This window comes from Bubalus bubalis, chromosome 17 (genome assembly GCF_019923935.1).
Source record: "Bubalus bubalis isolate 160015118507 breed Murrah chromosome 17, NDDB_SH_1, whole genome shotgun sequence".
NCBI lineage: Eukaryota > Metazoa > Chordata > Mammalia > Artiodactyla > Bovidae > Bubalus > Bubalus bubalis.
In genome coordinates, this window is record NC_059173.1 from 28,910,199 (window position 1) to 28,922,728 (window position 12,530).

At 42.1% G+C, this 12,530-nt stretch overlaps 1 protein-coding gene across 7 annotated transcripts in view; it reads left to right on the top strand.

The window, feature by feature from the left end:
- Positions 1-2,714: 2,714 nt before the first annotated feature.
- The window catches only part of GUCY1A1 (guanylate cyclase 1 soluble subunit alpha 1), a 65,499-nt gene continuing 55,683 nt past the window's right edge, over positions 2,715-12,530 (top strand). For 2 of the 7 annotated variants that reach the window (XM_006078216.4, XM_006078219.4), the window contains exon 1: positions 2,715-2,976. The gene's annotated coding sequence lies outside the window, so the exon portion shown is untranslated. Of the gene's footprint in view, positions 2,977-3,027; positions 3,411-3,808; positions 3,830-12,530 lie in introns of those variants that run through there. The other 5 variants (XM_006078215.4, XM_006078220.4, XM_006078217.4 and 2 more) reach the window with 3 other exon arrangements.

Below are 12,530 nucleotides of genomic sequence, written 5' to 3' on the forward strand. Positions count from 1 at the left end.
TTGGAGAAGACTCTTCAGAGTCCCTTGGACTGCAAGGAGATCCAACCAGTCCATTCTGAAGATCAGCCCTGGGATTTCTTTGGAAGGAATGATGCTAAAGCTGAAACTCCAATCTTTGGCCACCTGATGCAAAGAACTGACTCATTGGAAAAGACCCTGATGCTGGGAAAGATTGAAGGCAGGAGGAGAAGGATATGACAGAGGATGAGATGGTTGGATGGCATCACCAACTCGATGGAGTTTGAGCAAGCTCGGGAGTTGGTGATGGAAAGGGAAGCCTGGCATGCTGCAGTCCATGGGGTCGCAAAGAGTCCGATACGACTGAGCAACTGAACTGAACTGAATCCAAGATGAAGGCATGTTGAGAAGAGTAATGCCAGTAGAAGAAAACAAACAACAACAACAAACAATAGGTTTTATACAACCCTACAATGTATGACAACTAGAGATGGACAAATGAGACCATCTGAACTCAACTTATTCTTCTACCTCATTTGCCTATACTTTCTCTCTTTTTCTTTCTTTCTTTTTTTTTTTTTTTTTTTTGATGTACTCTGGAAATGGCACCACTTCCTTTTTATTTAAAAATTTTTTTTAAATTGAAGTTGGTTTACAATGTTGTGTTAATTTCTGCTATACAGCAAAGTGATTCAGTTTTATATGTACATAGTGGCTCAGATGGTAAAGAATCTGCCTGCAATGTGGGAGACCTGGAGAAGATCCCCTGGAGAAGGGAATGGCAACCCACTCTGGTGTTGCCTAGAGAATTCCACGGACAGAGGAGCCTAGCCGGCTACAGTCCATAGAGTCACAAAATGTTGGACACAACTGAGGAACTAACACTTTGACTTTTTTCACATATATATATAATATTATGTTTTTTCATATTCTTTTCCATGATGGTTTATCACAGGATACTGAATATAGTTCCCTGTGCTAAAGAGTTGGACCTTGGTGTTTATCCATTCTACATGTAATAGTTTGTATATGCTTGCTAATCCCCAACTCCCAGTCCATCCTTTCCCTCTCCCCCACCTTTGGCAATCACAAGTCTGTTTTCTATGTCCTTGAGTCTGTTTGTGTTTCACAGATAAGTTCATTTGTGTCATATTTTAGATTCCACATATAAGTGATATCATGTGGTATTTATCTTTCTCTGTTTGACTTACTTCACTTAGTATGATAATCTCTAGTTGCATCCATGTTGCTGCAAATGGCATTATTTCATTCTTTTTTATGGCTGAGTAATATCCTACTGTATATATGTACCACATCTTCCTTATCCACTCATCTACAACATCTAGGTTGTTTCCCTGTCTTGGCTATTGTAAACAGCGCTGCATTGAACACTGGGGTGCACGTATCTTTTTGAATTATAGTTTTGTTTGGATATATGCCCAGGAATGGAATAGCTGGATCATATAGTAGTTCTATTTTTAGTTTTTTAGGGAAACTCCATATGGAGTTTGTTCTTCAAAGTGGCTCTACCAATTTATATTCCCACCAACAGTGTAGGAGGATTCCCTTTTCTCTACACCCTCTCCAGCATTTATTATTTATAGACTTTTTAAATGATGGCCGTTCTGGCCAGTGTGTTCATTGATCTCTTTTTGAACATCAGGGTCCTATCTTCCCACCGCCAGGCCTTCACTCACAAGTTTGCCTCTGCCTGAAAAACAGAAAAGACAAAACTTTCTTTATCTTTTCTCAAATATGACCTACCCTGTAGGGCCTATCTCTAATAGTGTTCTGTTGCAAAGTATTTCTCCTGTCAGAAGATCTCTCTTCTTCCTCTGAGTTTTCAAATCATTAACTTTATATTTCCTAAAATAGCATGAGCTCCCCTTTCAACTATGTGTTACTGGGTATTTCTTCTTGTGTTTCCTCCTAGGTCTTAAATTCTAAGTACTCTTGGACAAAAGCTATTTTGACCCAAGAGATTATCAAGTATTGCAAGTAGAGAAATAGAAGGTTCCAGAGACAGCAGAACCAAAAAACACAAACTTACAGGTCTGGACTTTTCCCCAATACTAAGACAAATTTTAGTTAAATGCATTTTTTCTAATTTAAATGTCTTCTTAGTTTGACTGATGTTTGCCATGAGAACAGCATAGTTGTCAAGGTTGGGAGATGAGTCTAAAATGAACGGACTAGGTGGGTAAGTTTGGGGAGAAATATTAATATAAGAACTGGAGATAACCATAAACAATCTATCTTAGAGTTCCTGGGTTTGAAGAAAGATCGCATAATAATCATGATTAATTATGAATTCAAAATGAAACAGCATAATGAGTTTTTCTTTTAGTCAGAAAGGTGACTAAAAACATTTATATAAGAACTTATTTTTCTGTGTTGGAATACATACACACACACACACACCCTGCACACCCACCAAACAGAACTAAATGTACCAAACCAAGCAGAATCAGGACCTTACTGGAAAGATGTAAATACTCTGCAACAGTAGAACTGCATTTGCAAAGGAGTCGATCGGCGTTAACCTGAGAACCAGGGCACGAAAACCATCCACGCAGACATCAATTTCCAGCAGAAATGCTGGAGTTTCTAACTACGGAGAACTACAGTTTTTCCGGCCCAGTGCACAGCATAAAATATATATTTTTAAGTGGGCCAAATTTTCCTTGCGTTCCCTCCCTCTTTTTCCTTTCTCCTCGTTTGTCCCCAACCCCTAGTGTCTGTCACTACACAGGAACTGCTGGGAAAGCTATTGGGCGGCTGGAGGACTCAGTTCCCCGGCCCTAGTCGGGTCGTCGTGGTGGGTGGGACTCAGTACGGAGCTGATTTTCCACGATCTGGTTTCACTGCAGTTTTTCTCCACTCTGGCTGCTAGACTCCGGGCAAAAAGCAGGGAGTCGCCTTGGGGAACCCTCCCACCCCACCCCTCAAGGCGACCGACCGACTCCTGCGAGGAGGGCGCGCCGCGAGCGGACAGAGGCCTCGAGTGACCTCACCATGGTGCGTTTCAGCCTCTACTTTCTTTTTCAGTCTTTCGTTGCAGGGAAGGGGAGGGGTTCCAAAAAGAAGTCAAAGGCAGCAGGGAGAGGCTGTAAGGGATCCTTGGGGCGGGGGGAGAGAGAGAGAGAAAGAGATGGAGACGCTGGGAGAGACCCAGGCTGGAGCTGGCTGAGCGTGGGCGCAGCGCGGGAACCGGGTCTGCAGCGCTTTGCGCCTGCCCCGCCTGTTGAGCAGGAGCCGAGTAAGCGCTGGCTGTGGGGAAATCGGTGCAGGGACCCGCAGGTGCCGCCGCCGGGTCTCATCTCCCGCCCACCGCCCCCTCACCCCCCACCCCTGCCGCCCACTCTCCTGCGTTGGCAGCGAGGATCTGCTAGGTGCGCCCGGGAGCTACCGGCGATCCCAGAACGCAGCCCCGAGGTCTGGGACGCAGCCGAGTAAGTGGTCGCCGTGTGCCCGCGCGGGTCAGGGCTGCCAGGGGAGCGGCCCTCTCCGCGGCCCCCGGCCCAGGCCTATCCCCCTACCCTTTGGGAAGACTTCCTGAGCTCCCAGCTGTCTAGCCCTGGGGCCGGCCGGGTTCCCACGCCAAGGAGGAGCGAGGGCGCAAAGAAGACGGCGCCCGGGGCAGCTCAGGGCCCGGGGGACCCGCGGCGGCCGAGGGCGGAAGGCCAGCTGTGGGTGGGCGCCGGGCCTCGCCGAACTGGCGGCTGCGCTCCAGGGGCCCTGGCGTGAGAACGCCGGGAGCCGGGAGCCGCTCTCCCACGGCCCGGGCGCCGGGGGATCGGAGCCCTCAGAGTGAGGCCGCGCTGCGCGGGTGCGCGGTTCGCGCTCCTACGGGGCGGGAAGCTGCGATCCGGTATAGCTTAGCGGGGCCGCCCTCAAACTTCCACGGGGGCTGCCGGGGCTCCACCGAGGAGTGAATGTGCGTGCGCGCGTGTGTGTCTGTGCATGTTTGTCGGGGTGTGTGTTCGCGTGTGTTTGTGAGCGCGCGTGTCTGTGTCGGGGTGCCCGCTCGCGCGTGTGTTAATTGCTGCTTGGGGTGTGTGATTTCCACTGTGATTTGGGGGAGCAGTGAGCAGGGGTCTGCGTCTCCGTGCCCGGAGCCCGTCTTGGATGGGCTGAGCAGCCTCGCGGGGGCACTTGTGCGGAGGCTGCTTTGCACTGTGGTCACGTGGTTTCAGGCTATGGATTCCCTGCGTCTTCTTTTGCTCCCTCACTTCACAGGGTTGTGCCTTCCTTTTACACTTGGTTAACAGTGTGTATCTTCCGAAGTAAACCAGAAGGTTGAACGTGTCGCTTAATTGCGGCAGTGCATCTTGGTTTCCAACATATTGAACCCCTTAGGAATTTTAAGAAGAACAGGTCATAAAACATAGTTCTAAATTAGAGCTTCATTTATAACGTATCAGAGTCTGTTGTGTGATGGTGATTTTATTAAATGTTTACCTCTTCACTAGAACTGCTCTTAGGAGGAACATCTTTGATCCTCTGATGACACATGGGTAAGCGTTGGAGTCTTCAAGTGATGGATATAGATTTTTATATCTTGGTTCATAGTGTAATACTAATCTGTTGCTTTTCCTAAAACGGCTGTTTTTGTTTTGTTTCTTCAGGAGTTGTCATTTCCGGTACTATATTATGAAGAGTGGTAAAAGTCAATAATGGCAACAATATAACAAAAATATGAATGTCTAAAATTTCAAAGCAAATCTTAACTTGTCAAAAAGCCATGCAAACTTTATTAGGCATTTGGGGAGGTTGCCGGTGTAGTCTGCACTCTGTTCAGTTATTACACAGCTTGGTTTGTGGATTGCTTCCCGGGGTCTAGAAATTTTACTTAAACATTTGAGTCGCTGCATTTTAAGGGAGATAACCCGGGGTTCTCAGGTAATTTAAAGTGATTTTCGACCCAATAGAAAAATAAAAACCATAGAGTTAAATAAGCTATTCTTTTCATGTTAAAACAGCAGGCTTTTTGCATAAAGCCTGTGTAGGAAAATTCTAGAATAATTAAATATTGTTACAGTAATTAAGCATCTCACATAAAACAGACACACTTGTATATTTTAAAATGTATCTGTTAGGAAACTTAAGTAGCTTAAGTTTATTTAATAGAAATTTGTAATTAATAGATGGCTACCTTCTGCTGCTTCTTGTGCTGTAAGATCTTTTTTTCAGTGCATGACAGAGAAAAAAGGAATTTTATTTTTCTCTCATTGAAACCCAACACAAATATAATGGAAAGTACTTATGCATGGTACAGTGTTTTATAATGTATGAATATAAGAAGCACCTTAAAGGTCTGCTACAAGGTACCTGGGTATAAAATAACATGTTCAAGGTACTTTTTTGTCATTCTTGAGAACATAGAAGGAGATGCAGCTTCACAAGGCTTGGTCCTCATATCTCTTATAACTACGGTTTATTAAGTGATCTTATGTTAAGACATTATTTTGAAAAACTTTAAATCAATCAAGATTGGATTAAAAATATCGGATTAAAATTGGATTAATTAATTGGAATTAATTGGATTAATTAAAATTGGATTTAATCCAATATTAGATTAATAAGTAAAGAAGTAAGTGAATTCAAATTGTTATTTCCCTTATGAATGTCAGATTTGCCAGGAAGTTGCTTAGCTTCCTTTTATTTGCTAGGAAATAAAACTTTTATGTCATTGATTTTTATACCACTTAATTATAAATATTTACCCAAGCAACTTTTGTTAAATGTTACTATTTATTACTTTTTTGCGTATTTGTGGAAACATATTTTTCTTTCTAAAATATCAGTGGTTTCACTGGTTTTTCATCTCTAGCCTTCTAGATGTTTTCAGTAAGCATTTGTTAGGTGGCTGGGCAGTAGTTTTGGTTAGGTCTCTCCCTCTTGATACAAGAAGAGTTTTTTTTGGCATTTTTAGGTCTTTAGATGAATAAATTTAGCCACTCATAGACTAGTTGACTCATCTGACACTAGAGTAATCTTTTGGCTTTCCTGACTTACATATGCTTCTTCTGTTTTTCTCAAACAGTTTGGAAGTGTCTGACCTAGTTTGTTTCTCTGTCCCCTGAGTGTAGGCCAATAGGCTTGCGCTTCCCATAGCCTTGAGGCTTATAGAGTATGAACAGAAGTATTTGCTAGGAGTGAGGGGTTTTAGGCCAGTCACCACCAGCAGCAGTAGTTTATAAAACTGGAGGGACGCTGGGCCAGGTACCCCTGTGGGCACACCCCCTCACCTGGCACCCCCCCACACAAATGTGATTGTCAACTGCTTGTAGTTGCTTTCCTGGAATTCTTTCTGTTAATAATCTTTTGTTATTATTATTATTAAAATAAACCCTCCCTTGCAGAAAATCAAAGGCAACTCAAGTTAATTCACTCACCACCTCCTCCTTCTCACCACAGTAGGAATTAGTAAGAAGCCCAAAGAAGACAATGGCTTTGGGAGCGAGCACTCTGGGAGAGGGGTCTGGGCAGACCAAGGAAAGCTTCTTCATTCTGAATTTTTTCCAGGTCTGACATAATTCTATTTGCCTTTTCGCTGTGTTGCCTTACATCAAAAATACCCATTCAGACAGGTAACCAGACAGAGAAAGACATTTATCATGTGATGTCACTTATATGTGGAATCTAAAAAGCTGATACAAAGGAACTTATTTACAAACCAGAAATAGGCCCACAGACACAGAAAACAAACCTATGGTTACCAAAGCAGAGAAGGGAAAGGATAAATTAGGGGTTTAGGATTAAAATATAAAACTACTACATATATATTATATATATATATAATATATATATAAAGTAGGTAAACAATGGAGACCTACTGTATAGCACAGGGAATTATACTCAATGTTTTGTAATAAATTATAAGGGGAAAAGTGTCTGAAAAAGAATATACCTACATATATGTGTGTGTGTGTGTCTGTGTATAACTGATCACTGTGCTGTACACCTGAAACTGAGACAGCTTTGCAAATAAACTATACTCCAATTTAAAAAAATACCTGTTTATATATCTGCATCACTACCAAACTCAAATCACTCTCAGGCTATTCATCCTTGGATTCAAGATGCCTGGCACATGGTGGGTGCCTAATAAGCTTAATTGTGTTATCTTCATAATTATTTTTTCTTCTTCATAGTTATCGATTCAAGTTTTTTGATGCGTTGGTGCTGTGGGTATTTGGTTTGGGAATACTGTCTCTGGATTAGCATCTGTCTTGTGAGGAGCCTGCAGGAAAGAACACTGCTATGCTTTTTTCCCATGGGGCTTGCAGCTGGTTCAGAGCTGCTTGTAACTGCTCATTCACCACTGCCCAACTACCTTTTGTCTTTCTAAGTTTACACCATTTACCCTCTCCCCATGACCTGTGCTTATTGACTTCCTGAACATTCCACTTTCCTTGGGAATCTACACTAACTGAGGATTTGTTTTCTAAACTTTGACCAAATGTGATCGCCTATAACTTAATTCAGCATCTAAGCATTGGATCCACAGGACTGCAGTCCACCTCCCTGGGCCTTTCTGCCCAGCTGAAGAAGCTGAGCATTTCATATTCTTTTTCTGACCTCAACCCCTTGTCCTTCCGATAAGCCCTTTTACTCAAAACCACTTACACCCTCCTCTCCGGTGACTATTCCTTAGCCATTTCCAATTTTCTCAGGTTTTTCTGTCTTTACTCAGTGCAATGATTTTGGCAAGAAATGTCAGCTGTGCTCCATTCCTCTGCTTTCTTGCTGCTAGACCTCTTAGCTCTTGATTCCCACCAACTTCAGCTTCAGGGGTGATTAATAGCTCTAGGCAGTTATTTTATTCTTTCTTGGATAATTCCTATCAATTTCTCCATGAGACATGTGGCAGAGTTTTCCAGTCCAAATTATCTTTAGTTTTTTCATTCTTAGCAGGTAACCTTATTTCCAAATTCAAGGTGAATATTAAGATTGATTTAGCAAGCTCCTTATGAAGATTTATCTTGAATGTGGAAGGCATTCCTTTATTTGACCTGTTCTGAGCATAATAATTCTTTTCTTATATTGAGCTATACTATTTGCCTTTATAATATTCATATCCAAATTTTTACCTTTTAGAGTACTTATACAGAAAGCTTTCATATATAATATTTGAGACATGTATGGCTTCCCTGGTAACTCAGTTGGTAAAGAATCCACCTGCAATGCAGAAGACCCTGGTTCAATTCATGGGCCAGGAAGATCTGCTGGAGAAGGGATAGGCTACCCACTCCAGTATTCTTGGACTTCCCTGATGGCTCAGATGGCAAAAGAATCCACCTGAAATATGGGAGACCTGGGTTTGATCCCTGGGTTGGGAAGATCCCCTGGAGAAGGGAACAGTATTCTGGCCTGGAGCATTCCATGGATTGTATAGTCCATGGGATCACAAAGAGTTGGACATGAGATCTCTATGGTAATGTTCATTTTCTTCAACTCACCCTTAATTGGCATAGTTTGAGTATCTTATTATCATCAGGGAATTTCTCCTTTGGGTGCATTCCTGTTTTTCTGAAAGTGTGGTCCTGAGAGCTGAAGCAAGATGAAAGGACTAACATAATTAATCTCTTCTAAATACCATATGGTAAATCATACTAAAATCAAATCTGCTGTCTCTTCCCCTGTATTTTTTGCATCCATACTACACTGTTTAATTAGGCATCTTTTTGCATTCTCCTCTGCACGTATACTTCTTTTCCTCAGTTTGCACATTTGGCCACTAAATGTGGGACTTTAAAAAATAGTTACTGCAACTAAATACAATCTTTACCTTTAGTTAGCCTATTGTTCCAGAGGGTCAGGATATTTTTGGATTTTAATTCAATGAGACAGGCTAGCTATTCTTCTTCATTTAGAGGCATGAGCAGATTTAATCAGGATACAATTAATACCTTCTTCCAATACCTGTACAGAATGGAGAACGGGCAGAACATTTAGCCCCAGATGCCTCTCCTCACGAGTGCCTGAATTAATCAGCCATCTTTAGAAGGCTGTTCATGTTGTGTTATGGTCAAGTAACTCATTCATCAGAGTTTACAGTCCTTTGTGTGGCCCGAGTGGGTATATTCTGTGACAGACTTGATCAGATTCCTTGCTGGTGTGCATTTCCACTTTCTGCAGACTAGCTGTCAAGTAAACCTGTAAAAACAGGAGGAAATAACCCCTAGGCTCCTCTGTAATGATGGGTTCCTTTGTCTCCCTAGCTGGTAGGTAGCAATGCTTCACATTTTGGGTGTGTACAGACCATAATGTTGAGAATCTCCTGGGAGTAGAGCCTGGAATCAGTGTCAAGTGCTCTTGGCTATAAAGTTGGTGGAATCCGCCTTCTGTATTTTGAGAATTGAGACCATGGCCAGATTCCTTGCTCTCTATCAACCCTTCCTTCATCATAATGTTTTAAAAGATGATTTTAACTGTTCCCTTATCACATCCACACACGCTTTCAGTACTTTGTGGTGAGATTTTTCCAAATTAATGGATTTAAACTCTTTCGGAATATTTAACTTCATACTCTTGCTTGGACCTTAAATTTGTTACTTTGATTTTTGTCTTGCTTTTGCCAGGATGATGATATTTTCTTGAAGAGCTGAGATGAAACCATACCAGCATCCGGTAGTTCTGCCTGTCAGTCAGGTCGCATCGTTTGAATATCTTTGCCGCCAGCAATCAGTGTGCTCTTCCTACAGCTAAAGAACACGGTTAGCACTTCTGTATCTGGCAATAAGAATGAGAATTGAAAGAACATTTTTTGAATTTGTGATTTTTCACAACACATGATTTTTCGAAAGCTTCAGCTTACTTTATGTTTTAGGACACACTTTTCTGAGGTTAGTCCCTTTTTCGTACCTCATGATGAAGTGTATTATGGATTATGTATGTTACTGAGGAAGATGCAAAGTTTATGACAGTCCTGCCTGACAGAAGTTAAAGTCCATGTATGAAAGATACCAGCACCAGAACAGTTTCAGAATTACACAGCAGCACTTGACCGGGAGACTGATACTTGTGCTGCAGTTGTGTAAGTCCTCAAGAACCTCAGAAGCCGTAGTCCCACAGGAGGGAGGTGCTGAAGAAGGCTTTCTGCGGAAGATCTGGTGCTTAGGGGAGGTTTTACAGCAGGACGAGGTTGCTGGATGTTGCAGGACCTGTGGGGTATAAATATATGGGAGGGCGGAGAGTGTCGGAGGCAGACGAAAGGAAGGGGCCGTGCAGGAGGCAGCTGGGTGTGTAGGTGTGAGAGGTGTGCAAGTGTGTGTGAGTGTGTGAGGGTATGTGTGGATGAGAGTGTGTGAAGGTATGTGTGTATGTGAGGATATATGAGGGTGAGAGTCTGTGAGGGTGTGAGAGAATGTTAGGGCGAGAGTGTGTGAGTGTGAGAGGGTGTGTGAGGCTGTGAATGTGAATGTGTGAAACCATTTATGGACAGAGAACTGCATGGGCAGTTCTTCACACCCCGCAGCTCTGTAGTGCCCTTTTGCAGGAGACGGGATGACATCCCATCCTTTTCTAGATTCCCTGCCCCTCTCTGGGTTTCAGGGGAGCTGGTACCTCCTCAGCCTTTACATCTCAATCTGGGCTCTGCTTCCCAGAACCTTAGTTGCTCTTCCACATCTGCAAGAGCTTGTTATGTTTCTCTGCACCTCCCTGTTCATCCCCCATCCTATTATTATTCTCTGCTATAATTTATTTATTGGACTATAGTTGATTTACATGTTGTGTTAATTTCAGGTATATAGCAAAGTGAATCGGTTATACATATACATATATCTATTCTTTTCAGATTCTTCACCCTTATACATTATTACAAAATATTGAATATAGTTCCCTGCGCTATACAGTAGGTCCTTGTTTATCTATTTTATATATAATAGTGTGTATATGTTCATCCCAAACTCCTGATTTATCTCTCCCTCCCTTTCCCCTTTGGTAGCCATAAGTTTGTTTTCTGTGTCTGTGGGTCTGTTTCTGTTTTGTAAACAAGTTCATTTGTACCATTTTTAGATTTCATGTATAAACAATATCATATGGTATTTGTGTTTCTCTGTCTTATCCTCTGCTGTAATCACTTCCTGAATTGTCTGCAATGAGAGGAGGTACCATCTCAGGTTAGTTCCCATTCTGTTCACAGACATGGAATAGAAGTGCTCCAGAAATCATGAGCATTCGATTGAAATTGTATGATGTGAAATGGGCAGCTGGGAGCAGTGAGTGTTGGAGACTATTGGTAAAAAGATTTACAGTAAAATGGGGTTAGGTTACAAGATCGGGATGGCCACTGAACCTTTCTTTATTAGGTTATGTGAAACCATTTTGTTTTTTTGATTTTTGAGGAAGGGCTGTGTGGCTTAGGCACCACTTTTAATTAGACTTTCATGCATCAGGTTGAACACTTCAGAGTTTGGGATGCATCTCTAGACGTAACAAGGAAATTGTGTGGCTCCTCACCTTGCATCAGGTGTTTCCATCCATGAGGTTGACAAAGCTTAGAACTTTAATACTCTGTCTTTTAAAAAGATTTGTTTACTTACTTGGCTGCATCAGACCTTTTGTTGTAGCGCACACTCTCTAACTGTGGCGCATGGGCTTAGTTGCTTCTCAGCATAGGGGCTCCTCATTTCCCAACAAGGGATCAAACCTGTGTCCCCTGCAAGGCGGGGACTGCAAGGCGGATTCTTAACCCCTGGACCACCAGCAAAGTTCCAATGCTGTGTATTTTTATTAGATATGTTGCATTACTAGTCTAATTTTATATGTATGCACTGGAATTGTCAGCTCCTTATTTTCAATTTTCAACCATTTTGCAACTTCAGATATGCTCAATTATAACTAGTTAAATGATATGTGGCTCATATGATTAAGTTAAGTAAATATGGGACACAATTTCACTGTTTCATTAGTATAATATGAACTTTTAAGTTGTGTATTTGTGAATATAAAGCTGAACATAGGTTAATTCTTCACCATGGATGAAGAATTTAGAGGATTACAAATATAATGTGGAAGACACTTGGATAAACATACTAACATTATTGAGACTTGATGTGTCAAGATTTGAAGCAACAGATTTTTATGCTGGATTAGCACTGTATGTTTCCAAGTGTGATCAGCAAAAGGCAGTCCTCCCCATGAAAATTCTGGGTGAAAAATGCATTTTTTTCAATGTCTTAAAATATTTGCAGTCACTAATGATAATTAACATTCTTCTTTGTTCATCTCCACAGCAAATAACAGTTTAATATGCCACAGCCTCTATTTCTGGGTCTTTTTTGTGGGGACTGTTTAGAATAATGTTCTTAAGCTCTTACTGTGTCATCTTAGGCTAAAGAATTTTCCCAGTGGAGCAGGATGTGATAGTTTTGGATAGAGTCTGAGGGTAGCAGGTCATCCTAGCTGAAGGCACTGTCTCTCCCCACCTCTGTCCTAGTTTATCTTACTTAGGCTGGATTATCCCTGCAACTCACTTGACGGCTTTGTCCAGGAACGAGAAGGCCGGGTATCACAGGTGCCATAAGGTTACTCTCTACAAGTTTCTCTTCCATTGGTCCTGC